This window comes from Theropithecus gelada, chromosome 10 (genome assembly GCF_003255815.1).
Source record: "Theropithecus gelada isolate Dixy chromosome 10, Tgel_1.0, whole genome shotgun sequence".
NCBI lineage: Eukaryota > Metazoa > Chordata > Mammalia > Primates > Cercopithecidae > Theropithecus > Theropithecus gelada.
This window is the reverse complement of record NC_037678.1, coordinates 58,192,538-58,205,051: the sequence shown is the minus strand read 5'-3', so window position 1 is coordinate 58,205,051 and position 12,514 is coordinate 58,192,538. Positions and strand designations below refer to the sequence as shown.

Below are 12,514 nucleotides of genomic sequence, written 5' to 3'. Positions count from 1 at the left end.
CTGTGTCCCAGGTACCCTACTAGGCGCTAGATGTCCATGGTTAGCTTTGATCTTTAAAATGACCTGGGAGGAATATATTCTTTTGTAGCCTGCTTTTTTCCCTTCAGCAGTACACTTTGGGCATCTTTCCATGTCAATAAATAGAGCTGGGTCGGAAGTACCTGATTCAAAGGCTGAGAAACTTAAACAGTCAGCAGCCACTGCCCAGGTGAAGATCAATAATAGTTAACATTTATTGAGTGCTTTATTACACACCAGGCCCTCCACTCATTGTTTAAGGTGAACTCTCTCGCATTTGATCCTTGAGGCAATCCCAAGGTAGCTTCTATTATTATTCAGATGGAGAATCTGAAGCCCAGAGAAGCAAAGGAACACAGTTGAGGTCAGACAGCTGGTGTTTAATGGCAGAGGTGGGATTCAAACCCAGGTCCCTCTGATTCAGGCGCTGGGCTCTCGGCCAGCACATTTGGAGGACAACATGGAGGAGGATGCAAGGGGAGTCTTCCAAGTGGGGAAAGGATCCACTGACAAAGGCTGAAGACAGGCAGGAGGGTGGTGTGGGCCCAGGCCATTGTCCTCTATGGAAATGACAGTAAGGCTTCCTGGAGGTGACACCATTTGGACTAATTCTATGTCTCCAGCCGATAACGGAGGTCTTTTTATAACTTACCAGTTCCTGAGCATATGTCCAGTGAGACATACGTGGATTCAAATCCTCATTGTTCCACTCTAGTTAAAAAAAAAAAAAAATCAGCATTATCGCCAGACCTACAGTGGTTTGCGCCTATAATTCCAACACTTTGGGAGGCCAAGGCAGGTGGATCACCTGAGGTCAGGAGTTCGAGACCAGACTGGCCAACATAGTGAAACCCCATCTCCACTAAAAATACAAAAATTAGCTGGGCGTGGTGGTGCACGCCCATAATCCCAGCTACTCGGGAGGCTGAGACAGGAGAATCGTTTAAACCCAGAAGGTGGAGGTTGCAGTGAGCCAGGAACATGCCACTGCATTTCAGCCTGGGTGACAAAGCGAGACTCAGTCTCAAAAATAAAAATAAAAAAAAAAATAAACAGCATTGTTGAGATATAATTGATGTTCAGTACATACTGAAATTGAATCATTTGATGAGTTTCAACATATGTACATACCCAAGGAACCATCACCACAATCAAGATGCCAAGTGTTTCAATTGCTTCCAAAAGCTACCTCATGCTGGTTTATAAGTCATCCCCTATTCATCCCACCACCCCATTTCCAGGTAACCATCATCACTATAGGTTGCTTTCTTTCACTATAGATGGCTTTACATTTTCTGGGATTTTATAGAAATGAAATCATGCTATATGTACTCTTTATTAATTTTTTTTTTTTGTATACAGAGCCTCTCTCTGTTGCCCAGGCTGGGAGTGCAGTGGCGAAAACTTGGCTCACTGAAACCTCTGCCCCTGCGGGTGTTCAAACAATTCTCCTGCCTCAGCCTCACTAGTAGCTGGCATCACAGGCGTGTGCTACCATACCTGGATAATTTTCTTTTGTGTGTGTGTGTGTATTTAGTAGAGACGAGGTTTCACCATGTTGGTCAGGCTGGTCTCGAACTCCTGAGCTCAGATAATCCACCCACCTCGGCCTCCCAAAGTGCTGGGATTATAGGCATGAGCCGCTGCACCTGGCCAATATGTACTCTTTCTGTCTGACTTCTCTCATTCAGCATAATTATTTTGTCATTTATCCATGCTATTGCACATATCAATAATTTGTCTTTTTTTATTGCTAAGTAGGATTGAGATGTAGATGCACATATATCAGATTGGTGCAAAAGTAATTGTGGTTTTGACTGTTACTTTTTTTTTTTTTTTGAGACAGGCTCTTGCTCTGTTGCCCATGCTGGAGTGCAGTGGTGCAATCTCAGCTCACTGCAACCTCTGCATCCAGGTTCAAGCGATTCTCCTGCCTCAGCCTCCTGAGTAGCTGGGACTATAGGCATGCACCACCATGCTCGGCTAATTTTTGTATTTTTAGTAGAGACAGGGTTTCACCATGTTGGCCAGGCTGGTCTTAAACTCCTGGCCTCAAGAAATCCGCCTGCCTCGGCCTCTCAAAGTGCTGGGATTACAGGCATGAGCCACCATGCCCGGCCATTTTGCCATTACTTTTAATGGCAAAACCGCAATTACTTTTGCACCAACCTAATAGATCTCACAGGTGAAGCACGGTGGCTCACACCTGTAATCCCAACACTTTGGGAGGCTGAGACGAGCAGATCACTTGAGCCCAGGAGTTTGAGACCAGCCTGGGCCACATAGCGAAACCCTGTCGCTACTAAACACCAAAAAATTAGCCAGGCATGGTGCTGTGTGCCTGTCTATAGTCTCAGCTACTCAGGAGGTTGAGGTGGGAGAATCACTTGAGCCCTGAAGTTGAGCTGCAGTGAGCCGTGATTGCACCACTGCACTCCACTTTGTCTCCAACAAACAACAAAGAAAGATACAGATGCCACAGTTTCTTTATCCATGTCCCTGGGCATGTTATTGTTTCCTCCAGTTTTTGACTATTACAAATAAAACTGCTATGAACATTCATGTACATGTCTTTGAGTGGACAAATGCTTTCATTACCCAGGAATACAACTGCTCGTCACATAAGCGTATGTTTAACTTTTTAAGAAACTGCAAACTACTTCCCGGCCTGGCTTTTTAAACTGTAATCATTTTAGATGCACTCATTTTTTTTTAACCTGTGGATCTAATAGCTCGTTTTTTAGACTGTCCGGGCCTCAGTTTTTTCATGTGTAAAATGGAGATAATTGGCCAGGTGCGGTGGCTCATGCCTGTAATCCCAGCACTTTAGGAGGCCGAGGCAGGCAGATCACTTGAGGTCAGGAGTTCGAGACCAGCCTGGACAACATGGTGAAACCCCATCTCTACTAAAAATACAAAAATTAGCTGGGCATGGTGGCGCACACCTGTAGTCCCAGCTACTCAGGAGGCTGAAGCAGGAGAATAGCATGAACCCGGGAGGCGGAGGTTGCAGTGAGCCAACATCATGCCACTGTACTCCAGCCTGGCGACAGAGCAAGACTCCGTCTCAAAAAAAAAAAAAAAAAAAGGGGGAGGTAATTATATCAGCTTTGAAAGATAGTGAAGACAGAGTGAACTAGCACATAAGCACATATGCAGCACGTAGAACAGGGACTGGGACATAGTAAGAGTTCCATAAGGGGTGGGTTGTTGTTGTTGTTGTTGGTTTTGAGATGGAGTCTCGTGCAGTGTTACAATGTCAGCTCACTGCAACCTCTGCCTCCCAGGTTCAAGTGATTCTCCTGCCTCAGCCTCTCGAGTAGCTGGGATTACAGGCACACACCACCACGCCTGGCTAATTTTTGTATTTTTAGTGGAGACTAGGTTTCACCATGTTAGCCAGGCTGGTTTCGAACTCCCGACGTCAGGTGATCTACCTGCTTCAACCTCCCAAAGTGCTGGATTACAGGTGTGAGCCACCACGCCCAGCCAAGGGAGATTATTTTATTACAATTGAACCACAGCCGTCCTGTGATCTGGCCACTTACCCCAGGATACAGCATCCTCAACGAGACGGCAAAAAGCCACCTCCTTTGCACTTAGTCAGTGCTGTTAGCCTGGAGGAGTAACAATAGCACCATCGACTGTGCCAGGCACTATCCTCGGTACTTTTGTATGTTGAATCCTTGCAAAGCCCTGTGAGGTGGGTCAGTGTTTGCCTTCTGTATCACAGATGAGAAAACTGGGATGTAGTAACCAGTCATTGGCCAAGGTCACACAGCAGTGAAGTAATGGTACTGTGAATTGAATCTACGTAGTTTGATTTAGGATCTAGAAGTTTCTCTAATGGATTACCTAGCTCAGAGCTAGTGAAATAGCCCAGTCACAAAACCACCTCCTGATGCCCAGAATCATCTTCAGCTCCTCAGACACAGAGCCTGAGGCAAAGATTAGGTACTGTGTGATTTATAAAGGAAAGAACCTGTAAGGGATGAAGGGAAGCAAGACAGGGAGGGAAACAAGCAAAGATGTGGTCTCAGGTAAAGTCTAGCAAAAAGGCTGGCTTTGTGTACCTCTGTACGAGTCAGCTGTTGGCTGCCAGCCACCCTGTGGGTGAGAGGAATAAACTCCAGGGTGAGGTGATTCCTGAGATGGCAGTTCTCAGTAGAAATGGAAATAGTAAGCCATTAGAAGCCAACAACTGAAGCTTCTGGGGGGATGGTATTGGTGTGCTAGCCCATGAAGGGCTCAAGTGGTTCCCAGAGGCATGCTTCTTGCCTGCCTAATGAAGCAAGTTCTAGAACATTCTGGAACATTCACTTCCTAGACTTGTTTTGGAGAATCCTCCTTCTCACTGAGAGCAGGATGTTGAAGAAACCTGGCCTGTGACATAATCAAAGCACACCTTCATTTTTATCTCCCAGTGTCCCTTCTAAGATGAATTTGGTGGAGACACATTTTCCCTGCCACTGAGTGAAATCTCCCCCTTACTCTTCTGCTCGTTCTGAGGAAACAGGTAATTCTATGGTCACTTTAGGTCACAAATATACTCAATTTAGATATGACAATGTCCAGTGAAGCTTCTAACCAAAATTCCCAATTTGATTTAGGGTTTAAATCTTCTCCCCTCGCTCTCAGGCCTGCTGCAGGGAGGCGGTGTGGGTTGCTCCTTCTCTATCTCTCCTTCCCTCATCTACACGTGGGGTACAGTGGGGGGTGTTGGAGATAGCAAGGGGGGAGAAAGGATCTCTCTTGAGCTGCAACCATCCTGGCTGGCTTAAAGCTGCCCCTTTCTGTCGTGGGCTCCATGGAGACGGCCACTGTCACAGGGGCCCTCTCACTCTTGACCTTGCGGATGCACCTCTCCTCATAGGGGTCCCTTGCAAGTCATTCATCAGCCCTTAGGAACTCAACATCCAACTCAAGCTTCTTGCTGCTGCCACACCTCTGCCCCTCCAGGAGTCTCTAGGGGACAGGACCCAAGAGGACCCCTTGTAGGTGCTCTCTGCCAACGCCGGTCCACAGGAAACACACCAGCCAGCAGCCTGTGCCCTGAAAGTCCTGGGAATGTGGCTGACCTTAGCACACCCACACTGTGGCTCCTGCACCGATTCAGCCAGGCAGCCTGTTTCTCTCAGCCTCTAGATGCCCATGCCCACATAAGACCACTCCACTAGGCCCGCTCATAATGGCCACACATTAATCTCTACAAATAGTAGCCCCTCTCATGGAAGAGCCCTCATGACCCCATTCCACTCTTCCGAGGAGATGGCCACCAAAGAACTCTTTGCCTCCTCTTCCCATCCTAGGAGAATGTGGGGGATATAGGGGTAATAATAAATGCAGGGGTTTTGGGTAGTCACGGCCAAATTTTAGCAGCTATGGGTTTTGACTGGGGCTCTTAAAAAACAGTTACTGGTTGTCACAGCAGAGCTTTCTAGAAACATCTTACAAGTCACGTCCACCACCCCGAGCTTCCGTTTTTTCATATCCTTACTGGGGTGACAACACCTTACTGGGGGTTTGTTGTGAGGGCTGAGTGAAGTAGTGAATTTGCGGAGCTGACACTCCAGGATTCCACAATCACAGACCTGCAAATTCCATCTCTGTGGGACCATTTAGAAGTGATGTGGCTTCTCTGAGTCTGTTTACTCCTTTGTCAAATGGAAGAGCCTCTACTCCATCGCATCTCTGTAAGGTTAGTTAAGTGAATACATATGACATGCTTAGCACGGGACCTGGCACCTGGTAAGAACTCAGTCCATGCTAGGTGCTATTAATACAATGGTGGGTGGCTGGTACTGATGGAGGGGATGTGGGACCTCCACCCCTTCCATTTCTCTCACTATTCCAGGCCCTGTTTTGGAAATGCTTCAGCCAGGCTGGGATCCAGGGCCCCTGGGAACAGAGAGGACATGCTGTACCTCCAAGCAGCCATGCTGACTCAGGTTGGGAAATCAGTGTGTGACCACGAAAACACAGCCAGGTTCTTCCCACTTCTGGGAAATCCGCACAGCCAACCCACGGGCATCTCTTTACCCCGTCCCGAGAGGTGGCCAGCTCCGTTCTAGGACCTGATTGGGCAGTTTGTGAGCACAAGGCTGGCACACTGGGAAAAAGGAGTCTCTTGCCCCTTAGGGAACCCCAGGCCCAGGGGTCACAAGCTTTGCACGACCCTCTGATTGGGGTCAAACATGTCTGGTGTTTGCCAAGCCTCTGACTTCCCCCAGCCCGCATCTGGACACTTCTCAAGCCAAGCCAGGCTCCGGACCACTGGTTGGGCAACCCATGACCTCAAACTGGGTCAGACCCATCAGATGAGCATCTGTTTAAGAGTATAGGACATTTTGTTCTTTAGAATCCCAAGGGTCAGAGTATGAACCCTCCCTGTCCCCGATTCAAACTCCTCCCCCACCACCTACTGCCATTTGTTTACTCTGTTACTTTGAGCAAGTTTTTCAGCTCTCTGAGTTCTAGTTTTCCTATCCACCAAATGCAGACTAACAAGTACTTTCACCTTCCAGGGTTGATTTGAGATTCAGGTAGTGAATGTCAAAGGATGGCACACACATTAGCAGGCACTCCAAAAGGGGGAGTTATTATTGCAAACAGGGCACTAGACACCAAGTGAAAAACAGTATGGTACATATGGTACAGTGGATAAGAGGGCAGAGCTGAGAGCCAGACTGCCTGGGTTCCAAACCTGCTAGTCAGGTGTGGTGGCTCATGCCTGTAATCCTAGCACTTTGCGAGGTCAAGGCGGGTGGATCACTTGAGGCCAGGAGTTTGAGACCAACCTGGCCAATAAAACCCCATCTCTACTCAAAATACAAATAAAATTAGCCTGGTGTGATAGCATGCACCTGTAATCCTAGCTAATCAGGAGGCTGAGGCAGGAGAATCGCCTGAACCCAGGAGGCAGAGGTTGCAGTGAGCCAAGACTGTGCCACTGCGCTCCAGCCTGGGCCACAGAGTGAGACGCTGCCTCAAAACAAGACAATACAAAACAAAACAGGCTGCCTTGCCAACCTACTGTGTGGCCACAGGGAATCTCTCTAAGCCTCAGTTTTCTTCTCTGTAAAATGGGAATAACCATAATACAGTTATAAGGATTCAATTAGATTAGTTGCACTGGAAACAGTGCCTGTCACATAGTATTACCTAATAACCGTTAACGATTTTTTATTTTACTTTTTCCAGTCTCGGCCCCAGTTGGGAAGCATGAACTATTTTTAATTAGCCACACAAGTTAGCAATGTCGGTAATGGTGCTGAAATCACACAGGTCAGTGTTTTGAACAAAATTCACCTGCAAGTCATATTTAGTGAGCACATACCTATCTACCTGGTGCTAACAGAAGTCATACATTTAGATACATGTATATGTACATGTATACACTCATATGGACACACACATACTGTGAAGTAGGTATTGCTGTCTTCATTTTTTAAAACCTTTATATTATAGAGCAAAACAGATGCAGAAAACCACACAAATTAAATTTGTAGCAGCCTGATGCAGTGGCTCACACCTGTAATCCCAGCACTTTGAGAAGCCAAGGTGAGTAGATTGCTTGAGCCCAGGAGTTTGAGATCAACCTGGGCAACATAGCAAAACCTGAAACCCCATCTCTACGAAAAATACATAAATTAGCCGGGCATGGTGGCATGTACCTGTAGCCCCGGTTACTCAGGAGGCTGAAGTAGGAGGATTACTTGAGTCTGGGGAGGTCTGAGGCTACAGTGAGCTGAGATCACACTGCTGTACTCCACCCCGGGCAACAAAGTGAGACCCTATCTCAAAAAAAAAAAAAAAAAAAAAAAATTGTAGTTTAGTGAATTATATTAAGGCAAACACCCTGTAACCACCACCCAGGTCAAGAAACAGAATTTTTTTCAGCCACCTCAGGGTTCCCCTCCCCACCTCACCAGGTACTCCATACCAATCACAGCCCCTCCCCGCAAAATAATCACTAATCCGACTATTAATTACTTCCTTGCGTTTCTTCATGACTTACTCATCTGAGTGTGCATCCCTAGATGTTATTGTTTAGTTGTGTCCACTTTTTATTTTTATTTATTTATTTTTTGTTGACATGGAGTCTCATTCAACTGCCCAGGCGGTGACACGATCTCGGCTCACTGCAACCACCGTCTCCCGGGTTCAAGAGATTCTCCCGTCTCAGCCTCCCCAGTAGCTGGGATTACAGGCACCCACCATCATGCCCGGCTAATTTTTGTATTTTAGTGGAGATGGGGTTTCACCACGTTGGCCAGGCTGGTCTTGAACTCCTGACCTCAGGTGATCCATCTGCCTCGGCCTCCCAAAGTGCTGGGATTACAGGCGTGAGCCACCACACCCAGCCATGTCCAATTTTTAAAAGCCTCTTGTGTGTGTGTGTGTGTGTGTGTGTGTGTGTTTTGTTTTGTTTTTTAGGAGACAAGGTCTCACTCTGTCTTGCAGGAGGGAGTGCACCGGTGCAATCTTGGCTTACTGCAGCCTTGAACACCCCAGGCTCAGGTGATCCTCTTACCTCAGCCTCCAGAGTAGCCAGGACTATAGGCATGTGCCACCACACCTGGCTAATTTTTGTATTTTTTTGTAGAGACAGGGTTTTACCATGTTGCCCAGGCTGGTCTTGAACTCCTGGCCTCAAAAGATCCTCCCATTTAGGTCTCCCAAAGTGCTGGAACTACTGGTGTGAGCCACAGTGCCCAGCCAAAAGCCTCTTTTATTAATCCAAAAGCCTCTTTTTAAAAATAGTCTACAGGTTCTCCCTTCCATCCTTTTCTCTTCCTTGAAGTTTATCTGTTGAATTCAGGCTGTTTTACGTGTAGTTTCTCAAAGTCTGAATTTTGTCAATTGCATCCTCATAGTACAATATAACACGGCCCTCTGACCTCTGCATTGCCTGCAACTTAGCAGCTGGATCAGACTCAGGGTCCATCTTTTTGGCATGATTATAGCTGGTGCTGGACTCCTTTCCAAGCAGCTCCTACAAGGCTGGAGTTTGTTCATTTTTTGATGTTAGCTGCCATTGTGTACAATGGCTAGATACATTCATTCACTGTAAATAACAAAATGGCAATATTGCATCATTTTGTTTTCATGTATTAGCTGTAGTAATTTTATAGGAAGCTTCTTCCCTTTATCTACTATTTGGTTTCCCAGTGCTACAGTTCATTTAGGAAAGGCAGGAGAATGACTAGATTCTTTATTTACCTAGTTTTCAAGAATACAATTTATTTCCATGCCATCGTCAGAAGGTGATTGATTTGCTGGATATCATTATGAACCCAGGGTTTTAAACATATTTGATGAGTTTCAATCAACTGCAAGTATTATCTTTGTTGCAGCTAACATTGTTTCATCTGCAGGCTGGCTTCTAAGTCCTTTTGGTGTGACCCTGGTAGCCTTTGATAGCTTCCTTGTTAACTGACATGACAAGATATTTCAGGCTCATTTTGTATATCTCCTGCTACAGATCTGGAATGAGTAATTTCTTCAAGAACTCTTTTTATTTTTATTAATCAAAACTATTATCTGGGTGCAAGATATGCTCACTGCTACAAGATGACCATGGTTTAAGTCTTTTTTAGTAGCTAGAACTAGGTATTGTATATATGAATACACGCATATACATTTCCTTTAAAAGTAGTCTCAAGTTCACATTGATATATCCAATGTAAATAGAGTTGTATAGGATGTTTATGGAACCTATTCTGTATTACATCTGTAGTTCCTTTCTTCCACACTTGGAATCTTTCGTTTTCAAGGATACAGGGGCTGATATAATGGAAAGATGCTATAATTACTGGTTAAAATGACTCGATAATTCACAGGGGTTAAAAACTCCTTTAAACCTTAGGTTGTGGGGCAAACATCTTACACTCGCCCACTACTGGAGCTGGCAAAACGCTTTCCAGTTTCAGCCGCTGTTTTCCCAACAACACGTGAATACATGTTGCAATTTAAGCACTCTCCGTGTCTCAGGCCCGTCAGACACCTTGCTGCTTCCCTTCTGTTTCTACTGCACAGAGATGCCAGTGACATGCAGGCCTTGTAGCTGTTGGTGATTTGTCCCCACTTGTGTTTTGGAATTCATGAAGATGCCTTGTCACTTAGTTTTGTGGTAAACATGTTTATGAATTTTTTTCTATTTTTGTTTGGGGATTTGGGGAGATTCAAATCTATGCTAGGCATTATTGCCTCCATCTTTCCAGAATTCCCCAGTTGGTATTATTTTCACAGATGAGGAAACTGAACCTCAGGGGAAATGTGATTTGCCCAAGATCACACAGCCAGTGACAGCACAGAAATGTATGTGAGGTCACCTGCTTTCATGCAAGGTACAGAGAAGATACCTGATATGGACCACTCCCTCCTCATCTTCCTCTCTATTTCCACTGGTCAGTGTCTTTACAGGATTCTGGGGGGTTTGGGGGGGGGCTTTTGGTTTATTTTTTGAGGTGGAGTCTTCCTCTGTTGCTTAGGCTGGAGTACAGTGGCATGATCTCGGTTCACTGCAACCTCCACCTGCCGGATTCAAATGATTCTCCTGCTTAAGCCTCCCGAGTAGCTGGGATTACAAGCACCCACCAGCACACCCAGCTAATTTTTGTACTTTTAGGAGAGATGGGGTTTCACTATGTTGGCCAGGCTGGTCTCGAAATCCTGGCCTCAAGTCATCCTCCTGCCTCGGCCTCCCAAAGTGCTGGGATTACAGGTGTGAGCCACCGTGCCTGGCCCCATGATTCTGTTATTGACAATCAAATGAGATTATCCATGCAAAGAGCTCATCACTGTACCAATGAAAGCATTCAATAACTGGTAGCAGTTAGTATAGGATTTTACAGTTGATGAAACCAAGGGCTGGAGAGACAGATAATTGTTCCACTGTTACACAGCTGGTAAGTGACACAGGCTTTCTCAGGTCTGTCTGACCAGAACCTAACATTCTTTCTCCCACACTAGTGGTTCTTAATTTGGAGCAGCTTTGTCTCCCAGGTGGTATTTGGCAATGTCTGGAGCTATCTTTGGTTTTCATCACTGTGAATGTGGAGTGCTACTGTCATCTAGTGGGTAAAGCCTAGGAATGACATTAAACATCCTACATCTCTCCCACGCCCCCGAAACAAAGACTTTTCCAGCTCCAAATGTCAATAGTGCTAAGGTTGAGAAATTATGGCCTATACTGTGGTGCCATCCTAAATAAGCCTTACCAGGTGAGGCATGGTGGCTCACACCTGTAATCCCAGCACTTTGGGAGGCTGAGGCAAGATCATCTGAGGTCAGGAGTTCAAGACTAGCCTGGCCAACATGGTGAAACCCGTCTCTACTAAAAATACAAAAATTAGCCAGGCACAGTGGTGCACACCTTTAGCCCCAGCTACTAGGGAAGCTGAGGCAGGAGAATTGCTGGAACCCAGGGGGTACAGGTTGCAGTGAGTCAAGATTGCACCACTGCATTCCAGCCTGGGTGACAGAGTGGGACTCTGTCTCAAAAAAATAAAAATAAAAATAAATAAGTCTTACCTTAGAATCAATACTAAGGCTGGTCCTAGGAGATTTTCTGAGCTCAGAATCACAGGCCCTGAACATAGACAGCTCAGTCATGTCTAGCCTCCTCCAGCATGTACGCAATGCAGTGTCAAGATTTTTTTTCTTCAGAGGCTGGATGAAACTAGGAGAGCAAGATTTTTGGAACCTTCCAAACCAAGACACAGGGCAAGCAGCGCCCGGTGATCTTGCTGCTTGAGAGTGGGTGATCATCACCGATAAACAGACATTTCATGATACAATGTGCCGGAACTCTGCACATGCCTTTTTTTTTTTTTTTTTTTTTTTGAGACAGAGTCTCTCTCTGTCACCCAGGCTGTAGTGCAGTGGCATGATCTTGGCTCACTGCAACCTCTGCCCCCCAGGTACAAGCTATTTTCCTGCCTCAGCCTCCTGAGTAGCTGGGAATACAGGCGTGCGCCACCACACCCAGGTAGGATTTTTTGTGCTTTTAGTAGAGACAGGGTTTCACCCTGTTGGCCAGGCTGGTCCTGAACTCCTAGCCTTGGGTGGTCTGCCCGCCTCGGCCTCCCAAAGTGCTGGGGTTACAGATGTGAGTCACCGTGCTTGACCTGCACATGCTGTTCTATGACATCCTCCCAAGGACCCCTCTAAACAAGGGCCATATTCCCATTTTATACATAAGGAAATGAGTCTTTTTAAGAGGTTGTTCAGACTCCATAAATTCTGAATGTCCAAGGCAGAGAAGACAGACATCAAATACCAGCTCAAACACTTAGTCATCATGTGCCTTTGGGCAATTTTTTGTCCTTCTCTGATCCTTTTTCCCAACCTGTAAAAACAGAGACAGGGCTACAGGACCTTTAGGACAAAGTAAAATTTGGGACCATGGTGTCATACAGGCTTGAATTGATACCTAGCTCTCTCTTTCATATCTTGAGCCCTTAGGAGACTTTCTCTTTCTCAATATTTTACA

The 12,514-nt window shown here is 46.0% G+C and overlaps 1 long non-coding RNA gene across 1 annotated transcript; it reads right to left on the bottom strand.

The window, feature by feature from the left end:
* Positions 1-209: 209 nt before the first annotated feature.
* LOC112633821 lies at positions 210-4,271 on the bottom strand. Its single transcript, XR_003121594.1, has 2 exons — positions 4,092-4,271; positions 210-729 (listed from the first exon to the last, which is right to left on the bottom strand). It is a non-coding gene; the product is annotated as an uncharacterized LOC112633821 (long non-coding RNA).
* Between the last annotated feature and the right edge of the window lie 8,243 nt (positions 4,272-12,514).